General features: G+C 39.8%; 1 non-coding gene across 1 annotated transcript; it reads right to left on the minus strand.

Annotated features, from left to right (window-relative positions):
• Window positions 1–344: 344 nt before the first annotated feature.
• LOC127088483 (small nucleolar RNA R71) lies at window positions 345–451 on the minus strand. The gene has a single exon (XR_007790318.1). It is a non-coding gene; the product is annotated as a small nucleolar RNA R71 (small nucleolar RNA).
• Between the last annotated feature and the right edge of the window lie 10,443 nt (window positions 452–10,894).

Consider the following 10,894-nt stretch of genomic DNA (forward strand, 5'->3'; position numbering starts at 1 on the left):
CCGCTCCATCGCAAGATGAGCCGCATTCAAGTATTGCTCCACCCGCAATCGAAGCAAACAACTTCGAACTCAAACCTTCATTGTTGCAGGCAGTGCAACAGAACCAATTCTCTGGAAATCCTACCGAGGATCCAAACCTTCATTTATCCGTATTTGTCCAATACGCTGATACTGTTAAAGCTAATGGTGTCACTTCAGAGGCAATTCGACTTCGTCTTTTTCCTTTCTCATTAAGAGATAGCGCTAGAAGATGGCTTCAGTCTCTCCCTTCCAACTCTGTCACCACATGGAACGAGTTGAAGAAAGTTTTTCTTGCCCGATATTTTCCGCCAAGCAAAACAGCTATGTTAAGAGCCCAGATAAATGGATTTAAACAGAAAGATAGCGAGTCTCTTTTCGAAGCATGGGAAAGATACAAAGACATGATGAGACTTTGTCCACACCATGGTTTAGAAGACTGGTTAGTAATTCACACATTCTATAATGGTCTCTTGTACAACACAAGGTTAACAATAGACGCCGCTGCAGGTGGTGCACTAATGAACAAACCTTATGCTGATGCTTACCAGCTTATCGAAAGCATGGCCCAAAACCACTATCAGTGGGGAACCGAACGAACAATGGTGGAAAAACCTCAAACGAAAACCGGCATGTACGAGATAAGTAACCTTGATCATGTTAATGCAAAAGTGGATGCTCTGGTCCAGAAAATTGAAAGTTTAAATGTATCACCTCCAACCGCCGTGGTTGCTATAACTCAGAATTGCGAAGTCTGTGGAATCCAAGGTCACACTCCTACAGATTGTCAACTCTTAACAGGAATCCAAGCAGAGCAAGTGAACTATGCTCAAGGAAGCCCCTACTCGAATACCTATAACTCAAATTGGAAGAACCATCCAAACTTTTCATATAAGAGTAATAATGCTTTGTACGCACCTGGACAGTCTCCAAATCAAGCCCCAGCTATACCTCCGGGATATCAGAAGCCGAACCCATCTACACATAACAATAACGCCCCTAGGAAATCCAACTTGGAGATCATGATGGAAAACTTTATAGCTTCTCAACAACAAACCAATAAAGATTTCTTAAACCAGAATGTACACACTGGTGAACAAATTAAACAACTAGCAAGTAAAGTAGATGCCTTGGCTACCCATAACAAAATGCTGGAAACACAAATATCACAAGTAGCTCAACAACAAGCGCCTACTGCTGCCCCAACTGGTACATTTCCTGGACAGCCCCAACCTAACCCGAGAAGCCACGCTCATGCAATCATATTAAGAAGTGGAACGGAAGTGGAAGGACCATCTGATCCAAGGATAGGAAACCAAAACCCTAAAAAGTCAACTGAGGAAGAAAATAGACCTAAGGAAAAGGAAGAGAGTAATAAGGAAACCATAGAAAAGAAGGAACCTTATGTACCTCCACCACCTTATAAACCACCTGTCCCTTACCCTCAAAGGCTTGTTAAAACCAAAGATGCGGGCCAATTTAAAAAATTTGTTGACCTCCTTAAACAATTAAACGTTACAATCCCGTTTACAGAAGCTATTACGCAAATGCCCTCATACGCCAAGTTCTTAAAAGAAATTCTTTCTAATAAAAGGAAACTTGAAGATAGCGAAACCGTTACACTCCCTGCCGAATGTAGCGCTATAATCCAGAACATGCCTCCTAAACTCAAGGATCCGGGTAGTTTCTCTATACCCTGTCACATAGGAAAATTTGTCATCGACAAAGCCTTATGCGATTTAGGAGCCGGAATTAGTGTTATGCCTTTATCCATATGCAAGAGACTGGAAATGGGAGAATTAAGACCAACCAAAATGTCTGTGCAACTAGCAGATCGTTCTGTTAGATACCCTGTAGGAATTCTTGAAAACGTTCCCGTACGCATAGGTCAATTCTACATCCCAACTGATTTTACAATTATGGACATTAGAGAAGATGATATTACACCCATTATACTGGGAAGACCGTTCTTAGCAACTGCCGGTGCAATCATAGACGTAAAACGAGGACGACTCACCTTCGAAGTAGGAGAAGAGAAAATTGAGTTCATTCTTTCTCAATTTTTGAAAGCACCTGCAATAGAAGATACATGTTACTTCATGGATATCATCGATGAATGCATAAAAGAAACAGAGTTAGAAAAGGACAAATCATTCGACTGTCCTGTAGAAGACAAACTTAACCAATGTTTAGCAATAACACCGGACCCTACGCAATGCCTTAAGAAACCAACCCTAGATCTGAAAACACTTCCCAAGAATCTGAGATATGAATTCCTAGACTTAGAACTTGAACGACCTGTGATAGTTAATGCTGACCTAGGAAGACTCGAAACAGAAAAACTCCTGCATATCTTAAGAAAATATCCAACCGCACTAGGTTACAACATCACCGATCTTAAAGGAATAAGTCCTTCTATTTGTATGCACCGCATCATGCTAGAAGAAGACTGTAAAACTTCTAGAGAACACCAGAGGAGACTAAATCCGATCCTGAGTGAGGTAGTGAAGAAGGAAATAACCAAGTTATTAGAGGCAGGTATTATATATCCTATATCTGATAGCAAATGGGTTAGTCCTGTACACGTAGTACCAAAGAAAGGTGGTATAACAGTCATTGAAAATGAAAAAGGAGAAACTATAACCAAATGAATCGAATCGGGATGGAGAATGTGCATTGACTATAGGAAACTAAACAAAGCAACCCGAAAAGATCACTTCCCTTTACCATTCATTGACCAGATGCTAGAGCGATTGGCAAAACATTCACATTTCTGTTATCTAGACGGTTATTCAGGCTTCTTTCAAATACCAATTCACCCTGATGACCAAGAAAAGACAACATTCACGTGCCCTTTTGGTACCTTCGCTTATAGACGAATGTCGTTTGGCTTGTGTAATGCTCCTGCAACTTTTCAAAGATGCATGATGGCAATTTTTGCCGATTTTCTCGAAAACATCATGGAAGTATTTATGGATGACTTTTCCGTATGCGGACAAAGTTTTGAAGAATGCCTTGAGAACCTAGAAAGAGTTCTTGAGCGATGTGTAAAAGTAAACTTAGTACTTAACTGGGAGAAATGCCACTTTATGGTACAAGAAGGAATTGTTTTAGGACACATTATATCAAATAGAGGAATTGAAGTAGACAAAGCCAAAATAGAGGTAATCGAAAACCTTCAACCCCCTAAAACCGTGAGAGAAGTACGAAGCTTCTTAGGACACGCCGGTTTTTACCGACGATTCATCAAAGACTTCTCTAAAATAACTAAACCTTTAACCGGACTATTGATAAAAGATGCTGAATTCATATTCGACAATAACTGTTTAGAAGCATTTCAAACGCTTAAGCAAGCATTGATCTCCGCACCCATAATGCAGACACCCGACTGGAATGAACCATTCGAAATAATGTGCGATGCCAGCGATTACGCTGTAGGTGCTGTTTTAGGACAACGAAAGGATAAAAAGCTTCATGTCATATATTACGCAAGTAGAACTCTAGATGAAGCACAGATGAATTACGCCACAACCGAGAAAGAACTCCTAGCAGTTGTGTTTGCGCTAGATAAATTTCGTTCTTACTTAGTCGGAGCCAAAATAATAGTTTACACTGACCACGCTGCTATCAAATACCTCTTAACAAAAAAGGATGCTAAACCTAGACTCCTAAGATGGATCTTGTTGCTACAAGAGTTCGATTTGGAAATCAAAGACAAGAAAGGAACTGAAAACGTAGTAGCAGACCACTTCTCTAGACTTGAGAACCTTGAACCGGAAAGAACATCAATTAATGATGATTTCTCGTACGATAAACTTATAGCTACTTTGGAAGAGAATAACTCTGACAAGCGAGTAGAAACCACCTTAGCTATATCTGTTACGCCATGGTACGCTGATCTCGTCAACTATTTAGCTGCCAGAATAGTTCCACCTACTTTATCCTACCAGCAGAAGAAACGATTCTTCTATGACATAAAACACTATTACTGGGATGATCCCTTACTTTTCAAAAGAGGCCCCGATGGTATTTTCCGTCGATGTATACCCGAAGAAGAGGTAGAAAATATAATCCAACACTGCCACTCCGCTCCTTATGGTGGACACGCAAGTACATCCAAGACCTGCTCTAAAATCCTACAATCCGGTTTTTATTGGCCAAGTATATGGAAGGACGTACATGCGGCTATTAAGGAATGTGACAGATGTCAACGCACAGGAAACATATCTAGACGTGACGAGATGCCAAAAAAAGGTATTTTGGAAGTAGAGATTTTCGACGTGTGGGGAATAGACTTCATGGGACCTTTTCCATCCTCTTTCGGTAACAAATACATACTCGTGGCAGTAGACTACATTTCAAAATGGATCGAAGCTATAGCTTCCCCAACAAATGACACCCGAGTAGTAACTAGACTCTTTAAGAATATAATATTTCCGAGATTTGGCATCCCAAGAATAGTAGTCAGTGATGGTGGATCACATTTCATATCCAAGGTACTCGAAAAACTACTGTTTAAGTATGGCGTAAGGCATAGAGTAGCGACACCTTACCACCCGCAAACCAGTGGGCAAGTGGAAGTGTCCAACAGAGAGATTAAACAAATATTAGAAAAAACAGTCGCCACCTCAAGGAAAGATTGGTCATTAAAACTACCAGAAGCTTTATGGGCGTATCGAACTGCTTATAAAACCCCCATAGGGACGACCCCATTTAAGCTCATTTATGGAAAATCCTGCCACCTCCCGGTAGAATTAGAACATAAAGCCTATTGGGCTATTAGAAATCTGAACCTAAACTATAAGGCCGCCGACGAAAAGAGAATCCTTGACATAAACGAATTAGAGGAACTCAGAAGAGACGCCTATGAAAATGCCAGAATCTACAAAGAAAGAACAAAACAATGGCATGACAAGCGCATATAAAGGAAAATCTTCAAGCAAGGCGATACAGTCCTTTTATTTAACTCTAGGCTAAAGTTATTTCCGGGAAAACTACGATCCAGATGGTCAGGTCCTTTTCATATCACTAACATCTTTCCTAGTGGAGCGGTAGAAATTAAAGGAAAATCCACAGAACCGTTCACCGTAAACGGGCAACGTCTAAAACACTATCACTGTGCGGAAACCAACGAAGATTCGCAAATCCTACACTTAGACGAAATGCCTCCAGAAATTATAGATTGTAATTGATTGTTTTTATGTCGAGCTTGCGACATTAAACAAAGCGCTTAGTGGGAGACAAACCACAAATATTTTATTATTTCCTTATTCTATTATTATTTTTCTATTTTTTTTCCTTAATCATTCTTTTAATTTCTGTTTAGTATTCATTCTTAATTTATATTAATTTATTAAAAACTTTTCTTTCGGCATTTGGCCAAATCCTGACTAAAACTCATGTTTTCTTTTCTCTAGCTAACACTAACCAGATGGGACAAATTGACCATATGGGTATCAAATTCAGAGGAATGGCTCACAAACTAAAATTTGAAGAACTAGCCACGAGAGAGATGCTACCTAGTTTATATGCTGATGATTGGGCTATGACTGCCCTTGGACTAAGAGAAAGTGTCCTGTATTTGCTGAATCAGATAGGGTGGGAAACATCTCCTATCCTACGACATTTCGTCACCTACCGGAGACTAACACTAGAATTCCTTAGCTCCCTAATCTATCTACCCAGCCATGGAAAAGGAATTAGCAGAGGTTTTATCCAGTTCAGAATGTTCAACATGGAGTACCAATTTAATATTAGAGACTTTACCAACCTTTTGGGTTTCCCTACCTCCCTTGATACATTCACAGTGAGCCAGGAAGAACTTTTTGAATATAGAGAACTCGAACACTTTTGGGGTAGCTTGACTGGAAATGATGATCCCGAGGAACATGAGTTTCTCTCTGGAAACATACATAACCCCGCCTTCCGCTACTTCCATAGGATCCTGACCCACACCTTATTTAGACAGAAGCCATACAGTACTTCAGTTTCACGTGATGAACTCTTCATCATATTCTGTGCTTCCCAGAACCGTCCAGTAAACGGTGTCACCTTTATGCTAGCAAATTTAGACCACCTTATCCAAGATGAGCGAGCACCTATTAGAGTAGGCGGTTTGATAACCATGATTGATAATGCTATTGGATTACGTCAGCCTATGCTTGACTTAAGCCCCTTCTGTGGCATTACTACTATGAGTATACCCTTCCTCTTCAATGCCATGTTTATAGCAAACCAAGGGTCTGACGAGTTCGAGCTTATAATTAATGACCAAGTTCTTTGCCTATTCACCTTACCCAATCCCAGGACTAATGTTCATAACCGCAGTAACTGGCTCTACAATCTGAACGCGACACCCTCTCCTGCTAGATCCACTGAATCCATCCAGGACTATGAGATTTGTGATGACCAGATCCCTTATGCTGAATCTGACCCTCAGACACCATCTGGCTATTATGATATTGACCCTCCTCCTCAGCCTGTTTAAACCGAAGAATCATCAATATCCGACCTCCGACATCATATGCCCGGAACTGATTATAACACCACCATTGAAGCTTTGATGTCAGAACAAGGCGCCCTAAGAGAAGAGTTTACTGAAATGAGACACGAAGTTCTAGGATACATGAGCAGTATGACAAATCAGTTTCACGAGTTGCTATACCATGTTAACTCTTTTGCTCCTCCGGCCAGAGATCGTGCAGATGGATAGAAATTATTTTCTTAGTTATTTAGTTTTAAGTTAGATTATTCATTAATGTTATTTGAATTCATGTTCGCATTTGTTTCCCTTTCGCATTTTTTGTTTTTTCCAATATTACATTATGATCATTTTATTGAAGCTATTTATTTAATTTTATTATGCAATAGCTATTATGTTCTCTACTGTTGCTACCTATGATTATTATTATACAAAGTAGAATAAGCATGCAGGAGAAATTAAATTGCAGAATAAATCAATCAGTAGCATAACAAACAAAAAATAATAATATATAATAACCTACCTGAAGGACGCTAGCTGAACATTAGCCAAACAGACAGTGTGACGAGCGTCAGACATTCTGTCACGGACGTCACGCTAAGTACCTGTGACGCCCGTCATGCACCTGTAACGAGCGTAACGCCCTTCAGACTAGGTGAACGTTAAGGAGCCGTTGGAGACGAACGTTACACCCCTTCAACTTTTTACCTTCCCCATTTATTCACATTTACCCACAATTATTCACTTTTCAACCACCTATTTTTCCAACTTCCAAAATTTTTCCTATAAATACCCACCAAACCTTTCTTCATTCACCACAAACCACTTTCTTCTATCAAACACTTTTCTTTTCTTTCCAATTTACCTCTTTCAGTTCATCCATCAGTATGGCGGGTAACCAGAATTTCGGAAATATCATCTTCCGAACCGCAGATGAAAATTATCAAAGGGAGCAATACGAGCGTTTCCAACAGCGAGGCGTCGTCTCCACCAGGTATCCTGATTTTACTTGTTTACAACAATTAGGATTACTCCAAGGCATCGAATGGATGCTCCGTCAAGCCGACTTAACCTTTCTGTGCACGCATAATCAACCCACTTACCCCTCCCTAACCTTAGAATTCTTAAGTTCATACGCATACACCACTCCCGCCGGTGAAGACGAATTCTTAACCGGTACCACAACCTTCCGTATGTTCAACACCGAGTACTCCTTAACCCAAAACCAGTTGAGTACCATGCTACAATTCTCCATAGAAGGCCAAGTCTACCCCAGAATCCCTCCCGACCTAAACTGGAACACAGTTGCCGTTTTCACCCTTTTTAAGAAAATATCCGGTCTAGATGCCTACAACTGGGAAGAACTCCTTCTTTCCCACATACATAATCCAACCATCCGATATTTTATCCGCATCTTACAGAACACAGTTTTTGGTAGACCAAACAACAGCAAGGTCAACGCAAAGGAACTTTTCTTCCTCGAGTGCGTCTTCGAACCGCAGGCTAAGGTAAACGCTGCCTCTTTTCTATTTCATCATATCCGCGCCTTATGTGCTAGAGGCCGTCAACCCTTTGTCATTGGTGGATTAATAACCACCATAGCACTAGGCTTAAACCTAGGGGACCGCCTCCAAACTTTAGAAGCTTTATCTCCCCTATTTATGAATATAGCCTACTGTCGATCCAGCCGCCTGATTAAGAACAGAGTAGGCGGAGGATATTATCTTATGGTGAACAACCAGGCTATTCCAAGCGCTGTTCTCCCCAACATTTCCTTAACCGATGTCACCAATCCCAACCGCCACCTCTATGATCTGAATGCTCCCGAAGCTACCGAGCCTTCGCATACAAACCTGCCCGAAGACGAGTTTGAAGACATGGAACAAGGTGATCCTACTCCTGCACAACAATCTGGCCCATCCTCAAGTCGTCGACGACGAAGGCCTGCAACCAACGACGACATCATGGATGCTATTGATGGTATGCAAGCACATAATCTCGAAATGATGCAACTAATGCGCCAAATGCAACAACAGCAGGCAGAAAGGAATAACATAATCGATCAGCGGTTCACTGAGTTGTTTAGCAGGTTCGACAACTTAGACTTACGTCAGAGATCACCAGGCCCAAGAACAAGAGGCGGAAGGCAGCCTTAGTTGTAGTTTCTTTTCCTTTTCCCTATTGTATTTCATTTCCTTAAAACATTGGGGACAATGTTTAATTTAAGTATGGGGGGGAAACTTGTTCTTTCTACTTCCTTTTTTTTTCAACTTCCATTTCTTTTTCAAGTATGTACTTTTCTTTTCATTATTATTGTTTAAAAAAAAAATTATTATAATATAGATCTATTTTAAGTTAAGTCCCGAGTGTGAACAATTTCTATTATCTATTCCCTCAAATTTTCACGAGCCACAACAAAAATTCAACATCCAATAAGTATAAAGGTTGCTCATTTTATCGAACTTGAGACGAATTAAGACAAAAACTACTACCGCCAAACACTCCAAACAAACCTCAACACGTTAGATCAGGATAAGTACCTATTATACCAATCCCTTGAACTTTTAGTTTTATAGTAACCCCGAGTAGTTTATACAAGAAGTCAGCACCATCTTAATAGCAAACTACGTGGAGGGCCGATGAATATAAGTGAATGATTCCCAAAGTAACATAAAAAATATAAATATATCAGGAAATGCACTAAGTAAGTTAGGTGATCCTTACCAGATCATTTAATCTAAAGGTTGCAGATCATACAAAAGCATAAGATGAAAGATCCATTATGAGTTGGTTCAGCAGGTATCTGGTACTGAACTTGGTAGGGCAGACTACGGTCCGATCCCCCGCAATTTGCAATGGACTGAATAACGAAGTTATCCGACTTATGTACCAGAACTTCAAGCTAAAAAGGGAATCAGAATCACTAACCGGTTACTCCACTATGTGCGCGAAAAGATAAAGGGCTTAATGTGATTTCGCTAGAATGAAAACGGGTGAAATAAGAGTAAAGGAACTAGGATAGCTATCATAGTGTACTTGAACTGATTTGCATAAGGCAGGGTTATCTAGGTTGTGACGGTGGTTGTTATGTCGAGATTTAACTCAAGTTACCTCTAAACAAAGTTTACATGCAACCTAATACGAATTGACGTGTGTTTTGAAATTTCATCCGGCTAAAACCTTTAACGAGTTCTATACTGAATTTTGCTTGAGGACAAGCAAAGATCTAAGTATGGGGGAGTTTGATAACATGAAATTATATCATATTTTAGGACTTAATTCAATTAAATTATATTATTATTTATTTCAATTTATTGCATTTTATTAGATATTACGCGGTATTTCCTTTCTATTTGTCTCAGGTGTCTTATTTGAAGCACAAGTAAAAAAAGGAAGAAAAGGAGGTGCAAAAAGGAATGAAAAGGCCCAAATAGCAAAAGCCAAGCCCAGCCCAAAGAAGACACAGGCGTCGTGCCTGTGACGACCGCCACGGATGCTGTGACGAACGTCACGCTGCATACACTTATGTGACGAGCGTCACACATGGTGTGACGGACGTCACACCATCCCCCTACATTTCTGCCTTCAGAGACGTTGAGAGTCCACGTTTACACGCTGAATCCTATTTCCACGGCGATGCATCCGTTACGTGAAGACTCCTTGACGCGGACTGCTTTGAAAACCGTTACGGAAAGCATCATTATAAATAGCAACTTTGCAAACCCTGCAGAGGTTCCACACTTCCACGTTTCCACGCTTTTTCCAGATTTCGGCATTTTCCAATTTTCTTTTCTTCAGCAGTTTGAGCATACCTTTTACATACCGCTTTGGCAATTTTTATTGTTTTCTCTTGCAACTCTATTTTCCTCTCTAGCACTTAATTAATTTTCACATAATAGTTTCCACATCGGAAACTATTGTGTAACTTTTTCACCGGATCTAACCTTACGTTAGAATCTAGTTTTTTATTCCTTCGTTTTAATTTGTTGGTTAGTTGAAGAATTCAAGAACAAATCCTACCGGCTTGTGGTGGAGTGTTCAAGACTACTGTTTAAATTATTCAGGTTCATTATTGTTTAATGCTTTGTTTTATTATTTATTTATATTATTTGCTTGAGATGAGTCTGTTTATGCATGATAATTATTTAAGTTCGTTTAAAATGTCTGGCTAATTCGCCTAGATATCGGTATGTAGAGTAAGCGGAATAAGGGATCAAAACTAAGTCGGTTTAATTAAATTTGAAATTAAAATCACTCTTTTTACGGTCTCAGTTTACAGGTTTAATAACAAAGTTTTTATACGAGAGTAAAGGACATAAAGAGGTTAAAATCAATAGAGCGAAAGTTTGAGGTTTTAACTGGACAGTGTAAATTGGATATTAATTCTAGATCAGG

This window comes from Lathyrus oleraceus, chromosome 5 (genome assembly GCF_024323335.1).
Source record: "Lathyrus oleraceus cultivar Zhongwan6 chromosome 5, CAAS_Psat_ZW6_1.0, whole genome shotgun sequence".
Classification (NCBI taxonomy): domain Eukaryota; kingdom Viridiplantae; phylum Streptophyta; class Magnoliopsida; order Fabales; family Fabaceae; genus Lathyrus; species Lathyrus oleraceus.